This window comes from Martes martes (genome assembly GCF_963455335.1).
Source record: "Martes martes genome assembly, chromosome: X".
NCBI lineage: Eukaryota > Metazoa > Chordata > Mammalia > Carnivora > Mustelidae > Martes > Martes martes.
This window is the reverse complement of record NC_137897.1, coordinates 77,549,580-77,570,685: the sequence shown is the minus strand read 5'-3', so window position 1 is coordinate 77,570,685 and position 21,106 is coordinate 77,549,580. Positions and strand designations below refer to the sequence as shown.

At 36.7% G+C, this 21,106-nt stretch overlaps 1 protein-coding gene across 2 annotated transcripts in view; it reads left to right on the top strand.

The window, feature by feature from the left end:
* Window positions 1–5,205: 5,205 nt before the first annotated feature.
* Window positions 5,206–21,106, top strand: part of ZMAT1 (zinc finger matrin-type 1) — a 50,449-nt gene continuing 34,548 nt past the window's right edge. For both annotated transcript variants that reach the window (XM_080795826.1, XM_080795825.1), the window contains exon 1: window positions 5,206–5,332. The gene's annotated coding sequence lies outside the window, so the exon portion shown is untranslated. The remainder of the gene's footprint in view (window positions 5,333–21,106) is intronic.

Genomic DNA, 21,106 nt, shown 5'->3' with positions numbered 1-21,106 from the left:
TTCAGTTAGATTTTTTTATGTCAGTTATATTATTTATGTGCCACTAAATTATGTTTTAATTATTTCTTTCATTTTATTTTTTTTAAGATTTTATTTATTTATTTGACAGACAGAGATTACAAGTAGACAGAGAGGCAGGCAGAGAGGAAGGGAAGCAGGCTCCCTGCTGAGCAGAGAGCCTGATCCCAGGACCCTGGGATCATGACCCAAGTATTTTTTTACTGGTTTCTCAAATATGCATATATATTCCTTCATTTATTTTGGTACCTCTGACTTCCACCTTAAACCTTTTACACATGCCTCTACCTGCCTTTTCTTTCTATGATATGGGGAGTTGGTAGTTAAAGCTTAGTTGAGGCAATACAGTGCCCTCCCTGTAGCCCTGTGATGTAAACAAGCCATTTCAATCACTAAATTAAAAACCACAGAATAGTTAATTACATTAACAAGGTTCAGTTCACATTCCTTAAATGTGATTAATGAGCCCAATATAACATCACTGTTGTAAGAAGACAAAATTATGGAAAACGTCTAGCCCATGGCAGGGTTTTGTCAATTTTTACATTCTGCAACATCCCACTTCCTCTCTCTCCTGTGAAATAAATTAATTTGGCATTCACTTAGTAGCATTACTGTCAGAGAGAGCAGTGATAAGTGTAAAAGGAAGAAAGGAAAGTAAATGCTCATTGTCATAATGTATGATTGATATTTGGCGGCATTTTTTGTATTATGACACATCACCAAATGGAACTAGGGAATGCGGATAAAATTAACTAACTACTTTGTTTTATTTCATGCATTATACTCTCCCCCCTTTTTACTGTTTGATTGAACAGCAGGCACATAATTTTCTATGGAGCTTAAGAGGGCAGAATTAATTCCATAATTTAATAAATATTTGTTGGTGCACTGTTGTGGAGGGGAATGCAAACTGGTGCAGACACTGTGGAAAACAGTATGTAGTTTTCCCAGAAAGTTAAAAATGGAGCTACCTTATGATCCAGCAATCGCACTACTGGGTATTTACCCAAAGAATATAAGACTACTAATTTAAAGGGATACATGCACCCCTATGTTTATAGCAGCATTATTCACAATAACCAAATATTGAAGGACCCCCAAGTTTCCATTGATGGAATGGATAGAGAACATGTAATATATATACAGTATATTTTTTACCATAAAAATAATGAAATCTTGCCATTTGCAATGACATGGATAGAGCTAGAGAGTATAATGCTAAGCAAAATAAGTCCTTCAGAGAAAGACAAATACCATATGAATTCACGCATATGTAGAATTTAAGACACAAAACAAAACAAACGAAGAGAAAAAATAAGAGAGAGAGACAGAGAGAGGAAAATCAAGAAAAAGACTCTTAACTATAGAGAAGAAACTGATGATTACCAAAGGGGAGGTGGGGGGGAGATGGATTAAATAGGTGATGGGGATTAAGGAGTACACTTGTGATGAACACAGGAAGTGTTGAATCACCATATTGCACACCTAAAACTAATATAACACTATATGATAACTACCTAGGATAACAATAGAAACTTAATAAATATTTATTGAAAGCTATAGTCCAAAGATAGGAAATTATAACTACCACACAGAGGTCAGGGGACTGCAGAAAACTATTGTTAATTTTACATGTCCTCCAGAGACTTTGGGTGCAAGAGTTGTGTAAGAATGCTAAAGCCACCACAAAAATTCATGTTTTATATCTTTTATATCTTTGGAATCCACGACTTTCATCCCCATTCCATTTTAAAATGTCATACAAATGTGTATCATCAGTAAGACCTAAACCATATTCAGAATCCTGCTGGCCAAGAAATCTGAGAAATATAATTCATAGCCTTCTAATTTTTGCAACACATGGGAGTGCATAGAAAGGAGTAGAAAGGCTTCCCAGTGTTAGCTGACAATATCAAAAAGGTCCTCTGAGTTTTATTCCTCTAACACTTCTGATGATTTTTTAACATACCAGATTTCCTATATTAAATCTTTTCTGTTTAAAAAACCTAGTGCAGGGCTCCTGGGTGGCTCAGTGGGTTAAACCTCTACCTTCAGCTCAGGTTGTGATCTCAAGGTCCTGGGATGAAGCCCCGCGTCAGGCTCTCTGCTCAGCGGGGAGCCTGCTTCCTCCTCTCTCTCTGCAATCCTCTCTGCCTACTTGTGATCTCTGTCTGTCAAACAAATAAATAAAAATATTATTTAAAAAACCTTATAAAATACCTAGTGCGGGTTCTCTTTTGCTGACTAAGTCCTGAGTGATGTATACTCCTCAAAGATTTTGATTGACTAGTTTTTATACAAGTGGATGGCGATTCATATTTTGAGAAGCAATATTTTTAAGGGCCCAATCAATGTTTTATTTAATATAAAACACATACATAATGTATGTATACGTATATTATGCATATCATATATAACTTGGAATATTATCTAATGAACATGAACCTTGAATAAATCAGATTCCCATCTCCTTCTCTCTTTAGCCTTGTCCTCCTCTTCTTCTTTAATGAAAAAGATGAAAATCATCATGGATTTTTAAAAATTCCAGGCTAAAGTCTAAAGTGGTAGTTTTGGGGCCCCACATAGTGGGTTCAAGGAAAGTGCTGATGGGGGTGAGGGCAGGACAGCCAGCAAGGACATGGATGGAATTAAAGGGTATTATGCTAAGCAAAATAAGTCAATCAGAGAAAGACAATTATCATATGATCTCTCCGATATGAGGAATTTGAGAGACGTGGGGGGAAGGGAGGGAAAAAAATGAAACAAGATGAACAAGATGGGACCCAAGAGGGAGACAAACTATGAAAGACACTTAATCTCCAGAAACAAACTGTGGGTTGCTGGGGGGGTGGGGCAGGAGGGATAGGGTGGCTAGGTTATGGACATTGGGGAAGGTATGTGCTATGGTGAGTGCTATGAATTGTGTAAGACTGATGATTCACAGACCTGTATCCGAGAAGCAATGTTTTTGAGGGATTTCCTCCCCCTGCACACAATATTGGAAGGGATAAAATTGCATTCCCTCTCTAGGCTTTCCTTGTCCTATTGGCTATTTCAGTGGTATATTTCTTGTGTGTGATCTATTCAGTAATTGCTTTGATGAGTGAACATTGCACTAACTTCCAGAAAGACAGGATAGAAAATTAGAGAAACCATTCAATACCTCAGATAATCTTGGGTAAATTACTGAACCACAAAACAGCAAAGACATGTTCCTGAGAGCCCAGTATTCCAAGTCTTCAGATTTGCTAATCAGAAATGCACGGTCAATACTGCCAAATTTTCAAATGCTTTTAGGAAACTTTTTCTTGGCATAAAATGACCCTTTCAAATATTGACAAGGAAGTAATAAACAACTTTACAGTTAAACAAAACATTTCTGTGGGACAGACCTAGGGATTTAGGGACATAGCCTTAGGAACCACTGGTTCAAGACCTTGACTCTAGGACTCTACTGTGCTGGAGCACAAGTATTCAAAAATACAACTGTCTTTTGTATCAGAATGTTCCCAGGCTATGGAGAAAAAAGGAGCACAATACAAATATGCACAGGATATAGGGGCAGCACAGAGGAGGGTGGAATTAAGTCTAAGTAGGACAGAACAGATTACTGGAGGAATGTATTATCTCGGTTTCAAGGGGTGTATAAGGGCTCATGAGACATGTGCTTAATGTGGGGAAAGTGCATTTCAGGAAAAAGGAACAATATATACAACATTGCATAATGAAATGACAGTCTTCATAGGAATCTGTAATTAATATTGCAGAATCATAAAGTAAGAGTGATGAGATGGGAGCCATGGAAGGGATTGAAATCAGAGGAAAGGAGACCAGTAAGACAGAAGCCATAGTTCTGACAAGAGATGGTGACTTGAAATAGGGTAATGGAAATAAGAATGGAAGGGAGAATACCCAAGAGAAACTTTTGCACACAAGCACCAGGACACATATCCATCAATAGGAAAATGAATGGGATATTATACAGCATTAAAAGTGAATGAGCTACAGCTACATGAGTGAATCTTAGAAACAAAATGTTTAGCAAAAGAAAAACGTCCCAAAATGCAACTTAGAAAAAGATACAAAATGTTCTGAATTTGAAAAGTAAAAAACATTGTTTAGGCATACATGTATGTAATAAGAATATACATAACAAGAGCATGGAAATAGTAAATGTAAATCAAGATACTGGTTTCTTTAGGATGGCAGTTGGCGGAAAATGTTGAGAAGTTTTAAATTATCAGTAATATTCCAGCTTTTTGGTTGGGTACCAGATTCACAGGTTTTTACCATAATTTAAAAGGGTAGATGGATCGATAATAGTCATTTACGACCCCAAGACGAAAATGTCATGACCAAATATTCTGTTTATTTCTGTTCTCTGTACTGAGGGCTACAAGAAAGACATATTTTGGAGGTGAAATCAGTTGGTTTCCAGACGTTTTTTAAACCTTAAATTGGTTTTAGATCAGCTCCTCCAAAGGAAGAGGCCTCACTGTGTGAGGCCCACGTGCTTTTACATCCCGCGCTTTTTGCCCTTTGCCCTTGGCCATCAACGCTTCCCCTCCAAAGGGAAACGGGTGACGCCAAGCGGTGGGGAAGGGGGAGGAGCAGCCCGCGGGTCTAAAGCGTTCCTATTGGTGGGGAGAAGGAGCGAGAACGAGGCTCGAGCTGAAGCGTGGAAAAGAGGGGTGAAGGGGGAGGGGCTAAACGGAAGGCGGGGCTAAAAGAGCTTAACGGGAGTGAGGCGCAAGTGCAATTGTCGGCGCGTCGCTGCGATGGCGGCGGCGCCGAGCACAGTCACACCGCTGGCGGCAGAGTCTTCCCCTCAGGAAGCTACCGTCTCTGCCGCCTCCTCCTCCTCCTACACCGCCTGCGCGGCGGCGGCGGTGGCGGCGGCAGTGATTGTGCCTGCCTCCTCCGCCACCTCCACCCCTGCCAGCCCGCCTGCCGGTGGCTGTGGCGACGGCGGCAGCGGCTTTGGCGGCTCCACTATGGCGGCGGCGGGGAGGGGGGGCAGTAGTTTTAAAGTAGACACCCGCCCTTGCCTCAGAGAAGGTGAGTTCCCGTCCTGGGCTGTGGGAGCGGCCCCATCTCCTTCGCTGCCTCTCTTCAGCCTGTCCGAGATCGGACTGGGCGCGGTTAGCCACCGCCCCACCCCCCACCTGCTGTGGCGCAGTAAAGGCCAAGCTCGCCCCGCCCCGCCCTGCCGTAGTAGCCCCGAGTGTGCAAGACGGACCGAAGCAGAGAGGGGCTTCCCTACTTCGCCCCCACAAAGGATGGAGGGGATCCCCAGGAAAAGGAGCTGCAGGTATTCACAAGGCAGGAGTTTGAAGGGAAGAGAAATACCACATAGTTTTTCTCCCAGCGAGGGTGCCTCAGTATGGTCTACGAAGCTGAGGTGCGATTTGGTAAAAAAAGAGAGGAGGCAAGGTACAAGTGCTGTGGAACTGGACGGTCAGGAAAAGGGAAGGAGGACTGATGGAGAAAGGGGGCAGAGATTTTTTTAAAAGACCGAAGAAATAAGTAAGAGGGAGGAAACCCCGTTTGGTGAAATTCATCCTGCAGTGTAGAAACTTGGAGTAGGGTATTTAAAGAGAAAGGAGGTTAGGAATCTGGGAAGGTTAGAGTGTATACTTGAGCTTTAAAGTAGGAGCTGTTAGATTTTAGGATCATAGGGTCTGGTGGAGGGCGTTGTACTAAGAAAAGAATAAAGGAATAGTGTGGTAGAAGCACAGGTTTCAGAAATCACTTTGGAGAGTTTTCTTTGGCTATTTGAGAGTGTGACCTTGTAGAGCAAGGTTTAGGGGCCCATCTTGGAGATGATTTTGATTTTAATAAGTGCTGTTGTACGTACCAACACATACTACTCCTAACATAAAAAGATATTTCTTGGCGATTTCAGTAATAAGTGGTTTCTAGTTCACACAAAATACTATATACTAGTAAACAGCCTACTTATAGCAAACTGTAAATTTTGCCATTGAAATGTGTTTTAAAGCAGTGCTTGAAAATGCTTCTTAGATTATTGAGACCAATTCCACTACAGAAGAGCTCAGTAAAGCATTTAGCCATCGTCAATTTCGTAATTAATTTCCAGTATTTGTGTGTTACCTTATGTTGCTAACTGGCCTCCAAAGTGAAAGATGTGGACAACAAAATGAAGTAGAATAATTAAGTTCCTTTTTCTTTGGAGGACACCCCATTAAAATCACCCCATAAAAATGATTTTCTCTTCACATTTTTAAATGGTACATCCCTCTGTGCTATTTCATAACCTTTCACACCTTTCACTTTGGAGGAATGGCAAAGCAGTAAAAAAAAATCCTTTACAATATTGGTCATAGGCACATTACATAAATGCCACTTACTTAATATGGAAGTCAGAAATACACTGTGATAATGGTGATGTCTTTTTATTTATTAACTCTCTTATTGAAGGCAACTGTTGAAAGACTGTAGTGTCTTTAGTCAGCCTGGATTTGTACAGTTGTTTCAGGACGAAAATATGAAATCTGGATTTTTTTGTTTTTATACCAAACTATGTATAACTAGAAAGAAGGAAAGAACAATTTTTAGAGGTGGTTGAGATCACAATTCAATCTGGCTGTCATGGCCTTCCCACAGTATCTCCAGTATTCCAGTATCTCATGGATATCTCGTGGAGCAAATGGCTTTTTGCCTGCCTCTGTGACTGGCTTGATTATAGTATCTTTGTATTTATGTAGGTATTGATGACTTTAAGAGATAGAAATTCATAAAGTAGCAGCAATACCCTGTAAATACTATTACTAGCTGGCAAAATGAAGAGAGCTCTAGCATAGGCGTCTGGTGCAGTGAATTTAGATTCTGTTGTTCATATATTAGATTTTGTGACCCTGAACAGATCACAAACTTCCTGAATTTGGGTTTTGACATTTCTGAAATAGAGGTTTTAGACCAGCCAGACTCCAGGGTTGATTTCAGATCTGAAAATATGAACCATGATTTTGCAGTTCTGCATTGATACTCTCGATGGCATTTCCATGGCTGTGCAGTGGGACAGTAATTCATAAGCCCTGAGAAACTTTGGCCATAGTTCCCATTTGACATTCAGTGAGTAATGAAATCTGTGTTGTTAGTGTTGAGACCATTTACTAGGATGTGAAAAACCAAATAGAATTGCTACCTAAAAATTATCTCTTACCATTTCATTTTAGGTAAATATCCTTCATTAATGTTTTACTCCAAACCAAAACTCTCTTACCTTTCCACTTAACAAAAGATAAATATGTGATATAGTACACTATCGAAGACATTGTTAGGTCTCAAAAATATTTTTGTTTAGGTATTTATAGAGACTATAAATGGTTGCTAGTAGTACAATAATAGGTAAAGGAGAAGAAAGAAAAATGTTGCTTAATGGTGTATCTTTTGCTTGTTTGTTTTTTGAGCCCTAGTTAGGAAATTGGTCTAAACAGTGACAAAGAATTGTCAAGATTCCAGTTATTATAGGTCCACTCCAGATAGAACCATTAAAAGTGGTTTGATCAGGAGTTTGCTAAACTATTTTCAACTATAGCCAACATCTTTCTTGGGGTTGATAATGAGCAAATGTCAGTGGAGATTAGAAATTGCCAAGCAGAGGAGATGAAAAGCTTTCAGTGTTACAAATGGGAAATTGGGTAATTAAAAACAAAACAAAAGAAATGCCAAGTAAATGGACATATGACAAAACACATACCTACCCAGAATTCGTGGTAAGAGGAGTCATGATATTTTATAGGACACTTCATATTTCATTCAATTCATTCAATTTTATTCAATTTTGAAAATGTTAAAAAACATTTTCAAAAACGTTTAATGGCTCAAAAATGAACTTTCACCCAGTGTTGATGTCCCAATGTAATCATAGTGAAAATCAAAACTAAAACAAATCCCTTTTATTTATCTCTTCCTTTTAAGAAAAATAATTTTTAAGTGGATTGTGTTTTAGATTGGAGGACATGCTGGCTTTTTATTTAGTTAATAATCCGTTTGCATAACAATTACCCAACAATTACCTTTGTCTCCATATTATTCAGTAAAGTTTCAAGTCCACCATAAGAAAACCTAGTTAATGGCCTTTCCTTCATTTATTCAGGAATCATTTATTTAACACCTGTATGTGTATATGTGCCAGGCACTATGCTAAGTGATGAGGATATAGATGGACTAGACACGGCTATATTAAAGAACTCAATAGTAGTGCTTGATAGTAAAATTATAAAATGAATACATAAATAACTGGGAAAAATACAATTTTAAATAACACTTGTCAAACTCTTAAATTATCAGGACTGCCCCATTGTTTATTATAAATCTGTATTCTACCTGTGGTGTCTTACATACTACAGGCACACTAAAACACATTATATTATAAATGTAGTATCTAGAAAGGAATAATTAGCAAACTGTTAGAATTAAGTTTTAATTCTTTACATTTGGCAGGGTGGGGCTGTCTGGAGCAAGGTTAATGACCACTTATTCGTTTATGACCCCCTGTCTTTAATTAGGTGTCAATATGTGATAATACTGACTAAGCGTGTCCCCTCCTATATTCATCACATATCTGTTAGGGTGTGAACTTTGATTCTTTTCCACCTGAAACTAGTCTTGGAGATCATTCACATTTACTAACCTGTTGGAATGAATGGCATGGTACCTTTCTTTTCTTTTTTTTTTTTAAAGATTGTATTTATTTATTTGACAGACAGATCACAAGCAGGCAGAGAGGCAGGCAGAGAGAGAAGGGAGGAAGCAGGCTCCCTGCTGAGCAGAGAGCCTGATGCGGGGCTCAATCCCAGGATGCTGGGATCATCACCTGAGCCGAAGGCAGCGGCTTTAACCCACTGAGCCACCCAGGCGCCCCGCATGGTACCTTTCTGACACCAAGTAGGTGTCATAGGATCAAGTAAATTACTGGATATACACAGGACTTGAATTCACTTTATAACTTCACAAACAGGCAGGATTCCAGAGCTAATGAGCCACAGAGTGCTTATAATTATGAAGGTCAGGGACTTAGTTTAAATAAAGACAGAGTTAATAATGAACATGTAACTAGTACTCCCAGTTATTTCATTAAATACGTTGTATTTTGTAATTCTTAATATGCTATAGGAAAGCCTTCGTTATGTTTTTTTTTGTAACAATCTGTGTAAAATAGCTAAACTTGACAAACTTACAGGTCAAGTACTAATCTTATAAACTGAGAAAGTAAGGATACTAGATAACATTATAACTGAGTGTTCATAATGCTCCCAGGTACAAATCTGCATTTCTGGCACAAATAATCTTTCTGAAGACTCCTTAAATGGGTTGTGACATTTAGGGGGAAAGAGTTAAAACACCTTGGCAAGGTTAACATGTTCCATTTTCCACTTTAACTTAGTGTTGAGCCCTGTTTATCTTTCCTTTATATGATGGCATTAAAAAATTGCAAAGGTCAAATCAGCTATTAAAAAATCATTTTAAATCAAAATGTTTAAGGGAGGCTATCTTAAAAGGTGTAATCATGGAGAAAAAGCACATAAGCTCTTTGCAGAATTAAAATGATGATTTCTCTGGTTTATTAATACCTGACTACATCTGAGACTAAGAGTAAAATTTATGTTTATATGATTGCAGACAACTCTCCTGAGCTTTGCTCCATTCTTGTCACTTTATTAAAATAGGATGCAAAGACATTTTTTACAATGCTACTTTTTTTTGCGAGATCAGTTGGACTGTGAAATTCCCACTTCAACAAAGCATTAAAGCAGTTAATAGCTAGTTATTGCCAAAAACATCTGATGGGTTGTCTTGAGGAAGAAATTTAGTGTTTTGTACAACTAAATCTAATTGTCATGCAACAAATGCAAGTAAGATTCCTTTTTTAATTGTAGCCATTTATATATAGAATCATCTAATTTGAATAAGCTTAAACTTATCAAGATAACCAAAGAACATTTCATTGGAGTGAACAGAGAAAGTTCTTGTACTTAAAACTGAAGGATGTTAAAATCTTCCTTTCCTCGAAGATCCTGTATGGTTTTTTTGTTTGTTTGTTTTTGGTTTTTGGTTTTTGGTTTTTGGTTTTGTTTGTTTTTGAGAGCGAGCCTGCAGGCATGGTGCCTGGCACAGCGAGGTGGGGGGGTGTAAAAGGGAGAGAAAATCTTAAGGAGGCTCCCCGCCCAGTGCAGAGCCCAACACAGGGTTTGATCTCAGGACTGTCAGATCACGATCTGAGCCAAAATCAAGAGTCAGACACTTAACTGAGCCACACAGGCACCCCAGATCCTGTATGGTTTTTAATTTCATTAGTGAGAGTAGACCAAATTGTAGGCATAGATTCATTATATTTTTTCTGACTCATGGCCATAAATATTTTTCTTTTATCACAAAAATCTATTACATCCTAAATTATCTGGTGTTGTCTAATAGTATTATAAGAAAGTTTCAAATAAGATAATTTGGATTTCATACTTAATTGCATTTTTGGATACAGAAGTTAAGGGTATTTTACTTTACATAATAATGCAACTATTCGGAGTAGATACAATCCAACAAAGTTCTCTAAAAATGAGTTTCTGGGAAGTGAATCCTCTGCTTTTTGTATCATCAAAGGCAGATACTCAAACAAGCTGAACTGAATATTTTTGTATCAACATAAGGGATTCTAATCCACAGGATGTTAATTACTGGTACTCACATTTGTATTTCACTCACTTAAAAACATCCCTCAGCTGTTACTAATGCCTCTCCTCAGACTTCTGGAACTTTTTCATAGTCCAAATCCACCTGAATCTGGAATCATAATTTAACTTCCCCAATCCTTTGTTTCCTATGATCTCTTTGGACTTTAGCTTCCGTACTTTGAAATGAGAACAGTAGACTAAATCAGTTATAAACTAGAACCAATTTTGCTGCACAAGGGACATGTGTCAATGTCTGGAGATATTTTTGTTTGTCACAGCTGGGGAGTGCTACCAACTTCTACTTGGTAGAGGCTGGGGACGGATGCTGTTAAATGTCTTACCATGCATAGAATAGCCCCTCACAACAATGAATTATGTGGTCCTAAGTGACAATAGTGCTAAGATTCAGAAACGTTGGACTAGATGATCTCTAAAATTACTCTGATCTGAAATAAAGTTATTATAAAGATGTTCTTTATTTCACAGAGAGAGAGACAGCGAGAGCAGGAACACAAGCAGGGGGAGTGGGAGAGTGAAAGCAGGCTTCCAGCCAAGCAGGGAGCCTGATGTGGGGCTGGATCCCAAACCCTGAGATCAGGACCTGAGCTAAGGGCAGACACTTAAGGACTGAGCCACCCAGGCACCCCTGAAATTAAGTTATTATATATAATGTTAAGTAAAACTTTGAGCTACTGAATTAGTAAACAAGCATACTTTATCAAATAATTATGTGTGTTAAACATTTTTTAAAATTTTGTTTCATTTAATAGTCACCATGTCCTGGGAGAGACATTGTGTTTCTGTACTTTTTAGATTAAAAAAAAAAACTGGCTCAAAGTGGTTAAACAATTTGCTCAAGGATATCTAGTTAGAAGTAGAGATAGGATTTGAATCTGTTTGACCAACTCAAAAGCTTATTTTTCTTCCTACTACCCACTGCTGTAGGTCATAGTTTTTTTGCCCATTCCAAATTATTATGAAAATTTTGCTTTCTCAAATCATGTAAACATTCCTGTAGGAAAGAAATAAGGAGACTAAACACTTGGGATACCTGGGTGGCTCAGTCAGTTAAGTGTCTGCCTTCAGCTCAGGTCATGATCCCAGGATCCTCCGATTGAGTCCCACGTTGGGTTTCTTGCTCAGTGGAGAGCCTGCTTCTTCCTCTGCCTGCTGCTCCCCCTGCTTGTGCTCTCTCTCTCTCTGAAAAGTAAGTAAAATTTTAAAAAAGACTAAGCACTTTCATTAATAGAAAATTAGTTGATTCTTTCTCTCACCAAAGACTAACACCATACAAAAATATAATCAAATTGTAGGAGTGCCAAATACTTGAACTTTCTTATCAGATCCCATTTATGGTTTGTCACAAAACCACTCTTTCATTTAAAATAACCCTTATGAAAATTAATTAATTAATTAATTAACCTTTATAATTGTTATTCAAGAGAGGATCACCTAGGTGATAACAGAAAAACAAAGGTTTATTACTTGCTCATGCATTTCCTCTGAGTGATAGGTTGACTACAGGGGAACTGCCTGCCCTTCATGCTGTGGTTGAGGGACAAGAAGGTGCTTTTGTCTTTTATTTTAACTTTTTTCAGTATTTTATTACATTTCTTATTGTGGCCAGATATACATAATGTAAAACTGCCATTTTAAGCATTTTTAAGTGTGCAACTCAGTGGCATTAAATACATCCATGTTGTTAGGCAACCTTCACCACTATTCATCTCCAGAAATTTTTCATTGTCCCAAACTGGAACTCTGTGCCAGTAGGTCAGGGTTTTGCTATATGACCATATTTCTCCAACCTAAAGAATTTTCTGATGTATCTAATTTCTGGAAAATAAAATATTTAAAAGATATTCTTAGTATGTTAACAGTTGACAGCCTGAGGAACTGTACTGTTTATTGTGACCACAGAGGACAGCATTGCAAAGCTCTTTTACTCTCTTAATATTCTGAATTTAAACAGGAGTATACACTAAACATTGGTTTTATTTCATCTGTTCCATATCCTTTAAGCTGTAACTCCATTATGAGCCTTAGGTCTCTTTCCATTTTGAACCTAGTTTTTGATAGTGCTTTCCTATTTCCTATTGCTTTTTTTTAATGGTAAAATGCAAAGAAGTGCTATCAGCATGAGAAACTCCTATGTTTCAAAGACTCTATATCCCAGTCTTCATTTGAGAGCACACCATTATATCAATAAGATCTTGCGATCAAACTACACTAAGATGGGCTTTGATTCTGAGTGTAAAATCTTTCTCCCCCATCCATATCTCTTTTCCAAATTTATTTTTTTTCTTTTCCAAATTTATGAGGACATATAAAATTCATATATGTCAGAGAATAAATAACATTTGAGAAGTACTGTTCTAGTAATATTAAAGCAACATTGGGAGATATTTATCTTCCCATGTTCAAAGAACTTTACTTGCAGATGAGGAATGAAGTCACACTTCACAGCATTTATTGTTTTGTCTTTTGATATTCTAAAGTGTAATCTACTTACATTTTAACCCTAGCTCTCCTAACTTCTAACTAAATTAGATTGGAAGATACAGGCCCCTCTGCCATGAATTTGGTGTATTCATTGTCAGAAAAGGAAACTGATCCACTTATACCTAAATTATAACCAAAATAATACCCTAATTTGCTAAAAAAAATTATTGACACTAACTATAATGACCAAAACATTATATTTAGTAATAGAAGTGCTGTGTATGTTTTTGAAAAGACATGCCTTGGAGAGAATCAATTTTAGGGATAGGGCATAGATAAGAAAATGCAGATAATAGAGGAATAGGGGAAGAAATATTGGGACCTTTTGAATTTTTAGGCCCTAAAGTCTGTACGACTATCGCTGCTTAAAACTTCAAATCATCTTTTGCGTTTCCTGATAAACTTATTATCTGGAAGGAGCTAAGATTAAATTAAAAGATTAAATTTTTTTAAAAAAAGCCAAAGTCTTGAATGAGAAACTTTAGCACGAGGTATCATGCTGCAAAACTTCAGCACCTTCTGTAAGTGCCCCACCAAAATTTTGCTTCTCTATGTATTTCTATCTAAAATACAACATTTTCTTATTGATAACTATCAACCTGTATATGGTCAAGTACAAAGAAACTTTACAAATGGGTATCTGGAAGATTGTGTTATGTTCTTAGTCATATAGCTAGTTAATGGTGTAAAGGCTAATGCAGTCTCTCATTCTAGTGCTTTTTACAACTCTTACTGCTTTGGGAATTAAGAATCTCTATAAGCCATATTTAACAAGCAACCACTAAAACTACATTTGTTTCAAATTCTGACCAGTATATAAAGAGAAAAGATGTAAAGAGAGTGTAAAGAAGAAAAGGAAAAAGAGGAAGAAACAAATTGTCAAGTTTCTTCAGCTATTCATTCCTGCCAGAACCGGTTCCAAAGCCCCAGTGAGAACACTTACTTTGTGAGAACACTTATTTTAGTTTGTGGCATATAGTGAGTCCACAATAAACATTAGTTTCTGTTCCAGCCATCTTCCTCACAGCCAACATCATTTATTCACATGACCTCTCATTTAACATCTATTCCCTGAATTTGGCCTGTCCTCTAGGTCTTCCCCTTAAGACAGGCTGGGAATATCACGAATTTCCTCTCCCACTTTCAGAATTGGCTATATAGGTCATTCATTTCTGGGAGTCTAAAAATCATGTCTCAAATGGTGGGGATGGGTGTATAGTGGGGTCTAAAGGAACATTTTTTAGCATCTCTTGTGAATTGGACATGTATTTCTTATATATGCCAAACCTAGAGAGGAAGTTTCTTATTCAAGACTTTGGCTTTTTTTTTTTAAATTAAATTTAATTTTTTTTCAGTGTTCCAAAATTCATTAAGAACTAGCTCTCAGGGAGGCACCTGGGTGACTCAGTGGGTTAATAAGCCTCTGCCTTCAGCTCAGGTCATGATCTCATGGTCCTGGGATCCAGCCACACGTCAGGCTCTCTGCTCAACAGGGAGTCTGCTTCCCCCTCTCTCTGTGCCTGTCCCTCTGCCTACTTGTGATCTCTCTCTCTGTCAAATAAGTAAATAAAATCTTTATTTAAAAAAACAACTAGCTTTCAGGGAAATCTTGGGCAGAATTAAGCACTTACTAACTATGTAACTTTGGAGAAATTGCTTGACATTCCCGATCTTAAGGTATAACCTTAGAAAGTAGCAATCATTACATTCATGTCAAATTTAGGGGAAATGCAGTTTGAAGAAAATTTGGCAGTGTGGGGTGCCCTCTGAAAAAACAATACCTCATCATGTATGATTGTTCTCAGCAAAAAGCCAGCTTCTACAAGCCTCCTGTCTACAAATTCAGGATCTAAAAAGATCTCGAAAGGCCAGAATTATTGGTAGAATCTAACAAAGGAGAACTTAAATGAGACAAATATAAGTGTATATTGGGTCTTCTAGGGAGCCATAAAAATTTCTTTTCATATAACTATGTCCTGAAGTGCAGACTTTAACTAGCTCAAGGTGAATTAGAAGGTTTTATTTTAGTCAAAAGTTAGCCTAGCATGAGCCAATAGTATGATATGCCCACCAAAAAGAAAATGGCGAAGCTATCTTAGGCTATATTAATAGAAGAGAAATATTCAAAACAAAGGTGAATACACTTAACACTAAGGAACTGTACATTTAAAAATGGTTAAGGTAGTAAATTTTATATTATGCATTCTCATTACAATTAAAAAAATGAGGTGATGATCTCATTTTACTAGTTTGTAGTTATTTTGACCCCATTAGTGTGATTGTGCTTAAGTTACACTTTATGAATGGCTGGGATTTGGGTAAACTAGTAAGAGGACTAGAAATCATGCTGCATGACAGAACTGGGATCAATTCACAAAAAGCTAGGGTGGGCGGGAATAAAGATGTAATGATTCTCTTAAAATATTTGAGGATTGCAATTTTAGGAGAGCGATTATACTTAAAATGACTTTAAAGAATAGAACTAGGACCAGTGGAAGCTCTGAGACAGTATGAGGCTCAACAGTGATGCATGAGCATCACCAGGGAACTTGTTAAAAACAAACAAACAAACAACTGTATGTTCTTGGTCCCCCACCCCAGAACTACTGAATAAGAAGTTCCGGGAATGGGACCCAAAAAAAAAGATTAATTAATTAATCTTTTAACAAGTTTCCAGGTGATTCTGATGAACGCTAAAGTTTGAGACCTGCCCCCCCCCGCCAGGAAAACAGATTTTTCAGTTCAACAGATTCAGCAACAGAATCACCTGGAAAGCTTTAAGAAATGGGGAAAAAAAAAAAAAAGGCCAAGAAACTATAATGGGGAACCACTCTCAGAGATTCTGGTTAATTGGTCTGGATGGAGTCTGGGTATTGGTATGTTTTAAAAATAACCTGGAGACTTCAATGTGCAGCCAGGGTTGGAACTACCTTTGTGAAAAGTTGAACTGGCATCACTAGGTAGGCTGTTTAAGAAATTACTTGGGGGACCGTATTTAACAACACAAATTCTTGGGCTTCAACTCCAGAGATTTATATAGATTTGAGGTCGTGCCAAGGAATACTTTTTTTCTTTCCTTTTTGTTCTTTCTTTTTTTCAAAAATCATTTCAGGTTAGACTAAAGCAGTTAGCTTGATAAGTATCGTAGATGACAAAACCTGTATATCAATCAGCTTAGTCACCAAATCGATATTGGACAGCCGTTATTTGTAAGGATCTGAGCCTGTCCTGTAGGGCAGTGATTCCCAACATGGCTGATTATCAGAATCACTTGTGGTTGGATTGAACCACCCACAGAGATTTTTAGTTCAACATGTATGATTTTGGAAAAACTGCATGTGAATTTGATGTGATACCCTGATTGAGAATAATTTTTACATGAAGATTTGTACCTGAAAATTTGAACGTAGATTTAATCATATTTGAATTGATTAGGAAAGCATACTATTTAAAGAAAATTAGGGTCAGTCCTCCTAAGTACATTTTAATCTGCATCATCACTCCAGTATCTTCTTGTTAAATTACAGATTTTTGTATATTTTAGTTTTTGATTCACTGAAGTCAGAACATCAGCACATTATATTACAGTCACAAAGAACATCCATTGACAAGTAATTGTAGGTGAATTTATCTGATTTAAGGTCAAAGTTCCGCTTCTTGCATCAGGAACAACATTTTGTAAGCTTAAATGTGATCTAAAAGCTTATCATATTCATAGCAAGTTCTAAGCTCAGGATTTAATGCCCCTTGGTTTTGATAGTTACATCTCTTATGTCCATTTCTTCCTTTCTGTGCCTGCTGCCCCTCCTCTGGTTCAAGCCTCTATGACCTCTTGCCTGCAACTGATTCCTAACTCCTATCCGCATTTTGAGCTACTTCTTTTCCCTTTTTGAATGCAGAATTCAATCCAAGTGCCCTAGTGAAGACAACTATGATTTGACCTCATTCCAACCTTCCAATGATTGTCCTTCATATACTTGCCTCTCCCCAAATCTGTTTATTCCACTTTTTTATCTGAATTTTACACATGTTTTAAATCTTAGTTCAAAATTCGTTCTCTAGAAAGCTTTTCTCAAACTCCTCAGCAGGAACACACTGTACCTTGTGTCCTTTATCACACATGACATTTGATCTTGGGATCATAGTTTTTTCTATATGCTAACTATACACTTACTAAATTTACTAAATTGTAAATTCCTTGAGATTAGGAATTCGTCATTTCTAACGTGGGATAGTTATGTAAAAATGGGGAAAGTAGAGGTAAAACAACGTTTAGGTTTTAGCTTCACCAAATAACACAACGTGACAAGTAATTTTGATTGTACTGAATCCCTATTTTCTAATCTTCAGAATATATGAAATGCCACTTATTTTGCAGATTTGCTTTAAGGACTAAAGGGATAGGCTGTTTTTTTGTTTGACACATAGAATGCCTTCAATAGATGCTCATTCTTTTTTAATCTCTTTCCAAAATGTCTACCATAGTACTTTGAGACTAACTTCAGATCATAAAGGTAAATGATCATGAAACTAAATGATATATAAAGGCACTGATAGCCCGAACTAGAGTAGCGTTATGGGAAGTGAAAAGGAAGAGATTAATATGAGATGACATTATAAGCTAGAACAGACATGAAATAGTGATTTGCTGGGGACAAGAATGGCTGAGATTTTGAGCCTGAAAGATTGTGCCATTTAATAAAGAAAAACATACCAAGTACTTGATTGAGGAAATGAGTCAAAGGCAATAAGTCTAGGCAATACCATTCTAAAGAAAAAGTTATAGGGGTGCCAGTAATTTCATGGGCTTCATGGAAATGATGTGGGGTACCAGTAATGAAAGGCTGGGTTAAAATATTTGGCCTTGATATTTCCCAACTTGAGTTGGGAAACACTGAGTTTCAAACGTTGAGTATTTAACCTGGGGAAATCTGGAATTTTAAATATTGATCTAAGAGAGAAATGAATGTTGTATTTTAGGAATTATTGAATCTCTAAATTAGTAGTTTCCTTTTGTCTTCTTAAAGGAAATTGTCCTTTGATAATAAGTTATATTGCCAACAAATTATAATATTTACTAATTAAAGGTTTTAAAGGGAAATTCAAAATCTTACCAGTATGCTCCATTGCATATAATAGTTAATTCTGAAATAAGGGAAGTCCTGAAATATATTGTAACCTCTTTACCTTGCTGATTTTAGAGTCAAAGATAAGTCATATATTCTAAAACAATCTAAAAAAGTAATTCATGGGCACCTGTGGGGCCCAGTGGGTTAAGCCTCTGCCTTCGGCTTAGGTCATGGTGGTCCTGGGATCGAACCCCATGTCCAGCTCTCTGCTCAGCAGGGAACCTGCTTCCCCCTCTCCCTCTGCCTGCCTTTCTGCCTACTTGTGATCTCTGTCTATCAAATAAATAAAATCTTTAAAAAAAAGTAATTCAGAGGGGATTCTATCAATATATTATAGGGATACATTTTTAAATGTTTGTCAAGGCATTTCTGACATGTTCCTAACTAAAGTTATTCTTTCTTTTTATTAAACTATAATTAACCATAATTAACATACAGCATTATATTAGTTCAATTCTGTTTGTTTTTCAGTGTTCATCAGGATAAGTGTACCCTTAATGCTTTTATCTATTTCACCACTTCACCCACCCATCTCCTCTCTGGAAACCACCAGGTTTTGATCTGTATTTAAGAATCTGCTTTTTGGGTTTGCCTCTTTTTTACTTTGTTCATTTGTTTTGTTTATGAAATTCCATGTATGAGTGAAATGGTATGGTATTTGTCATTTTTCTGACTGATTTAAGTTAGCATTCTGCTCTCTAGATCCATCCATGTTGTAGCAAATGTCAAAATTTCATTTGGCTGAGTAATATTCCATTTGTATATATACATCGCATCTTCTTTATCCGCTCATCTATGGATAGATACTTGGATTGCTTCTACATCTTGGCTATTGTAAATAAGGCTGCAATAAACGTAAGGGTGTGTGTATCTTTTCAAATTAGTGTTTTTGTTTTTTGAGGGTAAATACCCACTAGTGGAATTACTAGGTCATATGATAATTCTATTTTTAATTTTTTTTAAGATTTTTTCCATTTTATTTAATTTTATTTCTTTTCAGTGTTTCAGCATTCATTGTTTATGCTCCACACACAGTGCTCCATGCAATACGTGCCCTCCATAATACCCACCCACCAGACTCACCCAACCCCCACCCTCCTCGCCTCCAAAACCCTCAGTTTGTTTTCCAGAGTCCACAGTCTCTCATGGTTTGTCACCCCTTCCAATTTCCCCCAAATCACTTCTCCACTCCATCTCCCAATGTCCTCCATATTTTAATTTTTGAGGAAGCTCATACTGGTTTCCACAGTGGCTGTACCAATGTTGCATTCCTAACAGTGTATGAGGGTTCCTTTTTCTCCACATCTTTACCAACTCTTGTTAATTTTTGTGTTTTTTATTTTAGCCATTCTCACAGGTGTAAAGAGATACCTCATTGTGGTTTTAATTTGCATTGCCCTGATAATTAGTGATGTTAATTATAGTTATTCTTATCTTAGACAAGCAATTTTTAAGAAAGCCTTTTTAGTGCATATAGTGATACTGCAAATTAAGCTTAATTGAAGATATCTGACATAACTTTTAAAATAAAAATCTTTACATGTGCCTGGGTGGCTCAGTCAGTTAAGTGGCTGGCTCTTGATTTTGGCACAGGTCATGATCTCAGGGTCCTGGGATTGAGCCCCTAGATTGGGCTCTGCACTCAGTGGAGAGTCTGCTTGAGGATTCTTTCTCTCCCCCTCTCCCAGTGCCCCTCCCCCTGCTCATACACTCACTCCCTCTAAAATAAATAAATCTTAAAAATAAAATTAATATATTTAAAAGTTTTTAAATAGAAAGTTTTACATGTGTTTTGCAAAAATTAAAATAAGATAACTATAAAGAATAAAATGTTTAAGTTTCTCCCTTTGTTCCTTTCTAGCCCCATTTCCCAGAGTTAACCACTTTTAAATTTAATTTATGTCTTTGCATATTTTTTCTATGTGGTGTATAATTAATTTTTGTTAGTGTTGGGAACTAGATGTGTTATATATTTTTCTTCTACAATGGAAAATTTCCTTTGGTAATAAGTTATATTTGTAGTTAAGTTATATTTATAATATGTTATATTTATATTTATAGTTATATAAATTAAGTTATATTTATAATATAAGTTATATTTATATTTATAGTTATATAAATATAGTTATACTTATATTTATAGTTTGCCAACAAACTGTAATATTTACTAGTTAAAGATTTTAAAGAGAAATTCAAAATCTTACCAGTATGCTTGGTTTATCAATTTAATGTATCTTTGGCATCTCTCTATGAATATGTGGTATCAACTTATTCATTTAAATAGCCAAATGGCGAGCAAAATTTTTATGTTTTGTGATTTATACCTTATAGATAAATAATAAACTTTGGCAGAATACATTGCAGCTATTAAGAAACTTAGAACTGTAGACCTCAAGTGTAAATGCAGAAAGTTTCAGTATGTGTTATTACTACAGTGAGAAACACTATAGCATAATTTCTAGATGTTATTACATGAACCTAACTTTGAGGGGCTTATGTGAGACATGTTTTGCCAGATGGGTATGCAGTCTTTTTACAACAATGGAGGATGTCTGCCCACCATGACCAAATTTTCTTTGTGGTTCCAACCACAGAGAAGATAACATTGGAGCCATAGCTGTCACATAGCCATAGTGACAGTCTTAATGCTTTATTAGGATTATCTCTTGTAAAACAAAATTCCAAGACTGGGTTTTTTAATCCTGCCTTTCATTATTGGTACTCTAGATCATCCCATGAAGCTCATGAAGTTACTAA